The sequence below is a fragment of the Arvicola amphibius genome, unplaced genomic scaffold (assembly GCF_903992535.2).
Source record: "Arvicola amphibius unplaced genomic scaffold, mArvAmp1.2, whole genome shotgun sequence".
Classification (NCBI taxonomy): Eukaryota; Metazoa; Chordata; class Mammalia; order Rodentia; family Cricetidae; genus Arvicola; species Arvicola amphibius.
The window spans coordinates 22,793-35,389 of record NW_024582325.1 but is presented as its reverse complement, the minus strand read 5'-3'; the positions used below and the strand labels follow the sequence as shown (position 1 = coordinate 35,389).

The 12,597-nt window shown below is 38.8% G+C and overlaps 1 pseudogene; it reads right to left on the bottom strand.

Annotated features, from left to right (window-relative positions):
• Positions 1 to 8,557: 8,557 nt before the first annotated feature.
• Positions 8,558 to 8,936, bottom strand: LOC119805861 (annotated as a pseudogene).
• Between the last annotated feature and the right edge of the window lie 3,661 nt (positions 8,937 to 12,597).

The following is a 12,597-nucleotide window of genomic DNA, read 5'->3' as shown; positions in this document are numbered from 1 at the left end:
CTAGAAAATAAATCACATGACGGACCAAAGGAAATGATGTACTGTTCAAGACCTCCAAAGGAACCACTGATGTGTTCCAGCAAGTATATCAAAGACAGACAATGGCCATAACTAATGGAGAACCATGCAGAAGAAACTGTTCAAGGAATGGTAAAACAGGGAGCATAGAAACAAAATCCACAATAACCAAGCAGATTTCGAGCCGCGCCGCGCTCCTTGCTCTCTCTGGGGACTGATGGTACCCTTAGGTGTGAATTAGTAAGTGACGAGAGCTCAAATGGAGTGCATGATTAATTTCACTTTGATTGGATGTGTTCATATTTGAAAATGATCCCCAGATATGGCATGTTCTGAATTGGCATCAAAGGGCAGAAACCAGATTTCCAGAGAGTGTTGTGAGGGCAACAGGGGAACCAAAAACAAAGCTGTTTTCTGTAATGCAGCAATTATACACAAATGGTTGCCACATGCATATGGAGACCTTCGAACTCTCCATTATAGATTATTTGCTCTAATTTTGAACCTAAACTGATCTGTGTTTGTGATATTTATTATAGTTTTGGACCATGATTCAGTTTAGAACATATTACAGCATGGGAACTGTGTTCCTCACTGGAATGTTGGCAGCAGTCAACAGTGGTAGCTGCCAGACTCAGAGAAACGGAAAAAATGAAAACATCTCTAAGAACTGCAATTTCTGATCAGTAGTCATCATTTTACACTGGGGTAAATTTTTTCTAGCCTTTTCCTTACCTCCAACCTATGCATTTATAGTCAAGCAGTTCTTGAAGTCTAAATTCAGGTAGATGAGATACTCAGAGGGCAAAAGCCCCAGCCCCAAGGCCTGATGCTCAATCCCCAGGGCCATAGGGTGGAACAACAACAACAACAACAAAAAAATCCCCTGTAGTAATCCTCTGATCTTCATATGTGTACAGTGGGCATACTTGTACATGCAAGTACATGAATGTATAGAACTGAGATAAAATCGTTAAGTGTCTGGTTTCCTAGGTTTACATGAATACCCGGAAACCACCATTTTAGTAGTTGTCAAAATGTTGTCATATACATTTGAGAACTTTGAACAATACAGAAAACGTATTTTTTTTTTCTGGAATCTTCCTGCCAATGGTGTTTGTGATGAGATTCTTATGTCCCACCACATCTTATAATCAAGCACAGGACAGAAATACTAAATTTTAAATGGTGTCCATTCTGAGGTCGTTTTAAGACTTTGCTGTTTATGATGGATATCTTCATCTATTTAGAAGACTTGGTTAATTAAAATGATTCCTACATGCAGCAGACTGGCACAATTTTGTGTCATGAAACACCGTACATAAGTGCCACACCAGGACTCGCAACATCATTGGCATGACAACATCCAAGGTATGGTGATTCAGCATGAAATCTAAGCAACCAGGGCTGGGCATACTGCCTTCAGGATCCTGGTTTTAACTCCTAAAAACTTTAAAACATAGTAGTGAAAACAGTTCATAAATATTCACCAACACAGAACACAGCACAAAATGAATTCAAAGGAGGAAGCAATTGCCCATCTAGTCCTGAGGGTGGGGTAACGTTGAGGAAAACAAATCGGCACATTTTGCTCCCAGCGTGTGTCTGTGAAGGGAGGACAAGCCGAGGGAAATGGCTGGGCTTATTTATGAGATGGCTTAAAGGACACATTACACGGAAGATAAACGAGAGAAATTGCGTGGTCATGTTTCCCCATGCACAATCAAATGTTCTGTACCATTGATGTATCCCATAAAATCAAGAGATGTCACATAGATTGTACAAATAGCTGAATTAAAGCAGTGTGCTTGGAAGGCGTCCAGGAGAGAGGGTGGGAAGTAATTTATCACATTGTTCGAACTCTGAAATTCCAGCTACCAGGGGAAACAAACAATTGGGAAGAGATATGCAAGGAAAAAAAAAAAAAACAGTGAGAGGGAATCATAAAGGAAAATAACTTTAAACCAGAAAGGTTTGCACCTTCGCTCACGGGGACTCTCTGCTGCTCACTGTACTCAGTACCTGGTGAATGCTGAAGACTTAGAAGTCTGAGTCTCTGAAAAGCTGAAATGAAAAGTTTCATTTGTAAATGAAACTCATTTGACTGCAAAGAGTAGCCAAGGGGTATTTGCTAAATGCTTGCATATTGAAGTAAGTTCTCAAGACTCTTACCCGATCTGTAAAACAATAGGTGCCGGAATCTCATATGATATCAACAGTTTTGCACCTCAATAAAATTCATACACAAATTATAAATAAATAAAATTTATTATTATGTCATGTTCTTTCGCTTTCTAGTCAATATAGATTTTTTCTTTTGGTTGTCCACTCATCTGTCATCATATGACCTCATATTGACTGGCTCTACTCAACCTATTGGCCACTTGCTGTTGCTTTTCACAATTAAAATAGCTTCAAGTTCTCTCTGATTACCACAAGTTTCTGCAGATATGGCCTCCCTGGTTTTCATTCCATTTTGTATCATCCTTTCTGTGAATAAAGATTTACTAGATATTTAGTGTTACCTGGCATTGTTAGAGATAGTGTGCACTCAACGACAGAGAAAACGCCCAACCTTTTGGATTTTATCAACTAATGTGGTAATGAATAAGAATCAAAAAACTGAAACAGGAAATTCTTCCACTTTATGCTTCATCCTCCTGCTGGTACAACAAGAAGAGACTTCTCTACAACTGCCTACAGTGCCATACCCAGGCTGCCTTGGACTTCAGTTTAGGGATAGGAGGATAAAGGAAAGCAAAAACAGAAGGATGCTCACCACACCCATACTTTAGCTCCCAAGTCGACCTAGGAACACATATCTATCAGAACCTCAGGTCATGACTCCAGACATGCTGACCAGGAGTTTTTAATTTTATTCAGAAGGTCAAAGTGCACACTTTTACTGAGATTAATGATGACAACATTTTTAAACACCAATAGCAGATGTCTGAAAAAGTCCCTCTGACTGGTGCCCAGACATTCCTTATTTATTTATTTATTTTTTGGGGGGTGGGGGGATATCCATGCCTACATCCCTGTAAAATTGATTCTTGAAACCAAGACACAGAATGGAAATGGAAAACCTAAAAACTGATCAACAGTCCTTGGAGTTCTCACCTAGAGAAATTAAGAGTTGAAAGCATCCATGGCCTCTCTGCTCATTGAGAAGCAGATTCACCTTTGATTCCCTACCTGCCATATTTTGAGGCTCATGATCTTTGTCAGATAAGACTATCTTGATAGGAAAAACCAAACATGAGGACACCCCAACCCAGTTTAAGCTAAAATCTAAATTATATCCTTTTTATTGTTTTTTTCTCATTTTTTTATTAAAGATTTCCATCTCCTCCACTCCTCCTCCCCCTTCCCTCCCCTCCCTTCTACCCATACCCCCACTCCACCCCTCTCCAAAGACAAAGAGCCATCAGGGTTCCCTTCACTATCTTAAGTCCAAGGTCCTCCCAGCTCCCCCTAAGTCCAGGAAGGTGAGCAACCAAACTGACAAGGCTCACAGTGAGCCCGTCCATGCTGTAGAGTTCATGTTCATTGCCATTGTCCTTGGTTTCTCAGTCCTCCTCCGCCGTCAGCCACATTCAGAGAGTCCGGTTTGGTCCCCTGTTCCATCAGTCCCATTCCGACTGGACTTGGTGGTCTCCTGTTAGATCTGTCCCACCGTCTCAATGGGTAAAAGCACTCCTCGCGGTCCTGGCTTCCTTGCTCATGATCTCCCTCCTTTTGCTCCTCATCAGGACCTTGAGAGCTCAGTCCGGTGCTCCTATGTGGGGCTCTGTCATTTTCTCCATCCAATGCCAGGTGAAGGTTCTATGGTGATATGCAAGATATTCATGAGTATGGCAATAGGATCTGGACATTTCTGGCACCCTCTCCTCAGCTGCCCAAGGAACTAGCTGGGGGCGTCTTCCTTGACACCTGGGAACCCCTCTAGAGTCAAGTCTCTGCCAACCCTAGAATGGCTCCCTTAACTAAGATATATAATTCCTTGTTCCCATATCCACCCTTCCTATATCCCAACCATCCTATTTCCCCAAGCTCTTCCCATTCTCCACTTCACACTTTTCTCTCCCCATCCCCTCATCCCCCCATCCCACCCCACCCCCATGTTCCCATTTTTTTGTCCGGCAATCTTGTCTACTTCCAATATCCAGGAGGATAACTATATGTTTTTCTTTGGGTTCACCTTCTTATATAGCTTCTCTAGGATTTTTTATGAATTATAGGCTCGATGTCCTTTATTTATGGCTAGAAACCAATTATGAGTACATCCCATGTTCATCTTTTTGGGCCTGGGTTACCTCACACAGGATGGTGTTTTCTATTTCCATCCATTTATGCATTGTCGAGTATTTGTATTTCTATGCCATAATGAAGGAGCATGTTATTATAATCCTGGACATTTACTATTAAAACTACATTTCAGGCTGGGGTCTGGTCCAGTGGTACAGTCTTTGCCTAGTGTGAGTGAGACTCCTGATTCCCATGTACAGTATTGAAAAAGATCCATTGCTTTTCAGTAATAGTTCTATATTCACCCCTCTATCGTATTCTAGTGCATTGTTGAATAAAGTTCCAAAACTTCAATATTATTTTACACATTTAATTAAAATTGAAAACATAAAACAAGTTCCCTCATTTTCTCAAAACACTTCAAAAATATTTTTTTTGAAAATTTCTAGTTTCTAATACATTTGTTTCTTAATATTTCATTGGTATAGCCTTCTTAATATTTGTGGAATTGTCCAGCAATAGTGTATGTCTTTCTAGCCACTCCTCTGTATCAATGCTATTAAGGAGTACTTTAAAGACAAGCCAAAATAAGTCATGATAAACCCATAGCTCCTAAAACTTGAAATATGGTCACTATTACAGAAAAGTGAATCTTTAAACTGTATTTATTATTCAGACACTTAAAAATAATATGTCGGAAGTCTGCCATAATAGAAAGGTCCTACCCTAAGAGCCACTAATAATGGAAATGTTGTACTTCAGTTCTGTATTTCTGGCAATTCTGATAGGATGGCTCAGGAGCTAGATTGCTAACACATAAGCCCGAATTTCCTAATGTTTTAACATTACAAAGCTTATCTCTTGCTCATTAAACATCTTTAAGGTGGGTTGATGGTAACTTTATTTTCCACCAACCTTCCAAATAGCAGGTGAATGGGAATTCTAATATCTTCCAGTTAATTACGCCATGTGGAACGAAAGACAACCTTGGAATAGAAAGGTTATGGAAACTAAAACATGACTCTAACTTTTTCTAAAATCCCATTGGTTGGGACAAATCACTTGTATCTACCAGAAAACCAAAAAGCCAAGGTATATAGAATGAGCAATATCATTAGTGACTGGTAATTATCTCTGTCTGTAATATTTTCTGAATGATACTAAATGTTGGGTTAAGGAACATATGAGTTCAGAGTCAATAGAAGAGCATGCCACAGACATTAGATTAAAAAAAAAAAACAAACCTATGTCTGGAAATACTGGTAAGAGTAAAACCTGAGCATATGTAGTAGATTCAAATAAGGAGTGTAAATAAATTTGAATAGCACACTACTGATTGGTTTGAACTTCAGGCAGCAAATCTTCAGACATTTTTTAAAAGTTCTATGAAAATAAATACAGTATTGGAAAACGGGAGACAGTTTTGGATTGCCAAGAAACAGTACTGAAACGCAATATGGCTGAGACTTCGGAGAAATGTTTGGTAAGGACAAGAAATGTATGTATTGAGGTGAATACAATAGCAATATTGTCACCTCTTGGCCCTCACAATGTCCCAGGGGCAGTATCTGGCATGTCACATGAACTACTTTGAAGCATATGAGATCTTCCTCAGCTTCTCCTCAGTTTAGAGATGAGGAATCTAACTGATTAACAGAGCTATTAATGAATTTGTCAAATAACAATATCTGTAGTCTGCTGTTATTATCTGTTCTCAGTAAAAATGCATTGTCAGATTGCAAATAATGGATGACTGACTAAGTTGGCACTCACGAGTGACTTTCTGTTCTGAGTCATCATTGATTTAGCAGAGTGAAATAAATAGTCTGAGGGTCTATATCTTCTCAGTGTCTAGCATTTGATTCGACTCATCAAGTGTTGTGCCTGCTGAGAAAAGCAAAGGCTTTGATTGGATCTATGAGACTATGGAAAATTCCAGAAATGTCAGTGTCAGGAATAAAATAGTCCAAAAGCTCTTCTAGGATTTGTAAACATCTGTCCTTTCAATCATTTTTTTTCACCAAAAAGTCAATACTTGGATGAAAAAATTTTAACAGAGATAGAGAGGACTCCTAAATTTAGAGGTAACTCTCTTTTGTTTCTTAAATCTGATTATTTCTTATAGAAAATTTAATGCTCTGTGTCTCTTTCCTACTTTAAAAGTGCACTTATAATTTCATTTCTGGAGCTTCATACACAGTTTTAACACATGATTGTCTTGTTTAGTGATTGCATGGTTCTCATAGAGTGCTATGCTTATAAATTCAAACAAGTATAATTTCCTTTTTGATAAAAATGTTAAAAATCCTAGCTTTTAACTATTTTAAATCATATATATGTATCAAAGTTAACTTCATTCACCCCACTATCTAATATAAGAGCAAAATTCTTTCCTCTTGGCTAGTTTTACTTTCTACACCATGGCATGTCTCATACTTCACAAAAAAATGGAATCAGATTGTGACAGTATTTTTACATGTATTTAATTATCTTAACTGGTTTAAATTGATTGTTCTTTTCAGTGATGTCAATAAAATTTTTGATGGGACAAGAAATTGATGCATGTGGAAAGTCTATTGGAAATTATTTGACAATGCATGAGTTTAGGTAATTTCTGGTTATCAATTCTATATTGCCATTAATAGTTAGAGATAAGAATATTCCAATGTATGAAACTATATAAATTCAGCTGGGCTAAGGAACTACAAAATTTCCCCTTTGTAATACTGCTAACTTTTATGAAAACATTTATTTTTCTAAAAAACAAAAATCTTGTAGCCAAATAAAAAATTAGATACTGAAAATACCTGGGCCATCAGAAAAAAATTTTGCTCAAAAAAATCAGCATAGACTCAGAAAAAAATAGGGTCACTTTGAAGTGCAATCTCAGTGTTGCACTGATTATTTGAAAGTTGGCATATACTTTGTGAGAAAAAAGTGACAACTGTAGAAAATAAAATAATGCAGCAACAGCTTGAGAGCGCCATGCGTCATCATTGACTTCTCGTGTCACATTTCTCAGGTTGTCTCATGCTCATGGTTCTACCACGTATCATGTTGCTTTGGACAGGGGCCTAGACATTGAAGTCTATTTTAAAGTGTTATACTAGTTGATTAAAATGTGGTCACATTAAAATAATTTATTTACTTCTCAGGGAAATCATAAGTATAAGCAATTGTATTCACAGCGCAGTTGAGTCAACGATTAAAGAAAAGTATATGTAAGGATATAAAACTGCTGCTCCCAAAGAGATTCTTCCTGTTTTTTGGATTATCAGCTTTATTTCTGCATCTGTCAAGTGTGTATGGAAAGAAAGATATATGGACACACATATTCCCAGGAAAGGTTTTAAATCATAACAGGCAAGGTTTCTAATATCAGCTTTCATGAACTATTGTCTTTTAATCAAAACTCTTGAAACATTTTTATTAAAGTTGCCATTTTTGCACATTAAGGTTAAGAAAATATTTGTATTTTATTGAGTACAATTGTGGAGACAAATGTAGGAGACTGGAAGAAATGAAGGCTCTGTGTGTGCTTGTGTGTGTGTGAATGTGTGTGTGTGTACATGCACGAGTGTAATACTTACAGTTTATGAGGGGGAGAAATCATGTAAGATGATTTCCTTGAGAAATAAATGAAGGATTTTAATATGTCATAATCATTAAGATATAATTCAAATACAAACTAGTTATTCTCTGTAAGCATACCATTCAAAGATGCTGGCATATCTATATAGACCCTCAACACAATAAGATACAGGTTTTTATGTCTAGTATACCAAAAGCTTTCTCAAGTACCTTATGTTCCTAGCCAATACCATGGCAAAGGAGTTTTCCTTTTATTGGTAAGTACTTTTCTATTGTGTGTATTACACACTGCATTTATCTATCCACTTCCATGGCATGACTTGATAGTCTGAAATGAGAGTTGTCATGAACAAAATTGCTGTGACTTACTGAGTAGAGGATTTTGTGTGAATATTTGTTTTCAATATTCTTGGACCCATCAATATATTGTAGGAAAATTTCCAGCTCTTTTCTACATGTTTGACTTTATTAGACACCGCCAACTTTTTTTCCCAAGGTACATTTGCCGTTTTGCATTTACAATACACCTGAGGTTTCTTGCTGTTCAATAGTTTCGTTGGTGCTCCGTGTTGTGTTGTTAGATGTCTGTTTGGGTAATTGTTTTGTTATGCTGGTGTACTTGCAGGTTTGACTAACTCCTAGCTTTCCACATTATTTCTTTTTTTTTATTATTTGACAGTTGGTATTTTATTCAGATAGCAGTCTCATTACATGTGGTCCAAGAATATTCAAAGAACTCAAATAAAGTCAGATGTGAAGGTCAGTCTTCACACATCATAGCCAACGATGCCACGTTTGCCTATGATCTCTCCGACATAAAACCACATCCACACCTCAGTGGCCACCAAACCATTCAGCACAGCTTCCTTAACTGTAAGATGTTTGAAGCTACCAGTTTTAGCACTTTGAATTATTTTTTTCGCACTCTGAATAGCTGCAGGGAGTTCAGCAGGGGTTGAGGGAGCCAGCTCAACCTTGGCGTATTGCCAAAATGTGGCCAATCGAGGCTTTGAGTAAGTCACAGCAGCGGATATCAGCCCCAGGGCCTTCTCCGCGAAGTTACGGACGAACTAGGCCATGGTTTAGGGTGGAAGGCTCCACATTATTTCTGTGGTAACAAATGGCATGGATCATCTTTCTATAATTTACTGACAGTAGAATATGCTTGCCCACACCTATTTGAGGTGTTTTCACTGGTATGAGAGTTATGACAAATCCCTTATGAAAAACACCTCATTTACAAATTTTTTTCTATGCTTCACTAAAACTCTTTTCAAAAGAAAAAGAAACAAACAAATAAATAACCCCACAACTATGTATTCCAGTTTTGTTCTAAACCTGCAGTAAATTAGTAAACTATGCTATTTGTGTTCACACAGACGTATCTTAGAATAAAGTAGATCATTTTGTTCTAAATTAGTCAAATTATAGAGATTTAAAAATACCTTCTGACGTAGACAGTCAGATGATTTTCAATAAAATTATCAAAGTAATTTTGTGGTAAAAGAATAGTTTTCTTACTATACTGAGTGAGATAACACAGACACAAAAAGATGAATATGGTATGCACTTACACAATAGTGGATTCTAGCCATAAGCAAAGGACATTGAGCCTATAGTTTGTGATCCTAGAGAAGCTAAATAATAAGGTAAACCCAAAGAAAAATATATATAGATCTTCCTAGAAATTGGAAGCAGACAAGATTTCCAGGCAAAAGTTGGGAGCATGGGGGTGGGGGTGGGGTGGGAGGAAGGGGAGAGTATGAGAGAGAAGGGATAAGGGGAGGATTGGGGAGAGCTTGGGAGAATGGGATGGTTGAGATGGAGGAAGGGCAGATATAGGAGCAGGGAAAGAAGATACCTTAATTAAGGGAGCCATTTAGGGTAGTCAAGAGACTTGGCTCTAGAGGGGTTCCCAGGTATCCAACAGGATGTCCCCAGCTAGGTCCTTGGGCAGCAGAGGAGAGGGTGCCTGACTGGCCTTATCCCATAACCACACTGATGAATATCTTGAATATCACTATAGAGCCCTTGTCCGGCGATAGATGGAGATAGAGACAGAGACCCACATTGGAGCACTGAACTGATTTCCCAAGGTCCAGTTGAGGAGCAGAAAGAAAGAGGGAGAAGATGAGCAAGGAAGTCAGAACTGTGAGGGGTGCATCCTCCCACTGAGACAGTGTGACTTATCTAAGGGGAGCTCACCAAGGCCAGCTGGACTGGGACTGATGGAGCATGGGATCAAACTGGACTCTCTGAATGTGCCTGACAATGGGGTCTGACGGAGAAGCCAATGATAATGGCACTGGGATTTGATTCTACTGTATGTACTGGCTTTTTGGGGTCCTAGTCTGTTTGGATGCACACCTTCCTAGGCCTGGATGGAGGGAGGAAGGCCTTGGGCTTCTCACAGGGCAGGGTACCCTGCCCTCTCTTAGGAATAAAGGGGGTGGAGGAAGGAGGAATGGGAGGGAAATGGGAGGAGGGGAGGAGGTGGAAATTTTGAATGGCATTATTTATAAAACAAAAAAATAAAATAAAATGTTTCAATTAAAAAAATAGAATAGTTTTCTTCCTAAATAACATAAACAGGTTTGATAGCCATAATAAAAACATTACACATAAAAATAATATTTAAACATACAATTAAAATGATAAAATCTCTAGGGTCCTGAGAAGATAGTGCAAGTCATAATGCTTTTGCTGCATAATCATGAAGGTTGGAGTTCAAATTATAGCACCAAGTAACTGCCCAGCATGCATGGTGGCTCTCCCGTGATCCCAAAATGCACTAGGTGATGCAGGGAATCCCTGGAGCAAGCAGGATAGGCAGCCTCTGTGAGTATTGGGTTTAGAATAGAAAACTCCGCCTCAACATATAAATTGAAAAGAAATCAAGAAAGACAACTGAGTCAATCTCTGAGCTCCACACTCACACATACATGTGACAGCTCCCTCACATGCTCTCACACATGTGTGAGCACACATCGACACATTCACTATCACCACACACACGCACGCACACACACACACACACACACACACACACACACACACACACATCCACTTTCAAATAAATAAAATAGTTTGTATAAGAAAACCGAAACATCATTGTGAATTTTAAGTAAGTAAAAGTATTTTTAGGAAGAACAAAACACATTGTGATGATGAATTTTTGGTTCTTGGGCTCCTATTTGCTTAATCATTTACTTTTGGTGACAGGATCATGGCCTTCTCTGTCTAGACCAGGCTAGCAAAAACCTCACAGAGAGATCCTATGATCTCTGCCTCTCAAGTGCCAAGATGAAAGGCATACGCCACCACATCCAGTTGTAGTTTGATTCTTTTGCTTCTTTTCATTTTTATTAGTTCTTTCAGAATGCGATACCATGCACATTGGTCCGATCAATTCCATACTCCCACACCTCCTGTAAACTCTTACATTTTGGTTCGAAGGCTATTCAACCCTGCTTCAACCAGGAATGAAAAATGGGGAGAGTTTCCACTGAGCCAAGGAAATCTTAGACAAGTGGGTATTGTGGTCCTCTTTCTGATTCTTTTTGTGGTCACAGTGATCAGAGAGGCATGTAGGCAAACTACTAGAAACCAAACTATAACCTTACTGGTGATTTTCTCAAGCTTCTCCCATTGCAAAATCCCACCTTAGAGCACTGGAAATGCTAAGATCTAAAGTACAGCTAGCTAGCTTTATTTCAGGCCTAAGTTTTTAGGTCTCCCTAACTCTAGAAAGGAATTCATCTTCACTCGAGCCTTGTATGGGAGCTGAGACCAGTGTCTCATTGCTTTCTAAACTTAGTGATTTTAAGACCTATGGTGGTGGCCTTACTACAAATTGCCCTCCCATGGGCTTATATGTTTGAGTACTTGTTCCCCAGTTAGTGGAACTGTTTGGAAATAATTAGGAGGTCTGGCCTTGTTGGAGTGGGTGAAGTCACTGGCTGTGGACTTTGGGGTTTCAAAATACTGGGTCCATTCTCAGTGTAGCCTCTTTTTCTTGTTTGTGGGTCTGGAAATGAGCTCTCAGCTTCTGCTCCTGCGCCACACTTGCTTCTGTTTACCCTGTGAGAATGATGATAGAATCCAATGCCTTTGAAACAGTAAATCCCAAATAAACTCTTCCTTCTATAATCTCCTTGGTCCTTGTGTTCCTTAACAACAGTTAATACAGCTACGTTGTAGGTGAAGTGGAATGTCAAAGATAGGATTCTATCCATGATATCAAGCCTGCCACACTGACGACTCTTATTAGTAACCCAATCCCTGTGAATTTTGTGATTGCTATTACTCCGTACTTAACGCAGGTGAGTGCCAACTTCATTTTCCTAAAGCATATCTGGAAATATATTCCTATGTTAACAAAATCCAGACCACCAGTCCAAGTATTGTATTATGCCTGGAGTATGCATAAATTTAGGAACTCAAAACAGTATTTGAGGGAACATCTCATGGTATTTTGAGTGCATAGTGTCCCTGGAAAATGCCTGCGTCCTCTGTCAGGAATAAGGGCTGAAACAGTAACTGAAAGACCAACTGGGCAACTAGGGCTGTTCTTAATGCCCAATTTCAGCTAAAGGCAAAGCAGCTGGGACATTGAGACTGTAGGAAATCCAAGGAAACAGTAGCATAAGACAAAGGAAAATATTGCTTTGGCAGCCAAAGTCTTCACTGACTAATAAAATCATCTCTCATTTTTCTGTGAACCTGGTGATCTAAGGTATG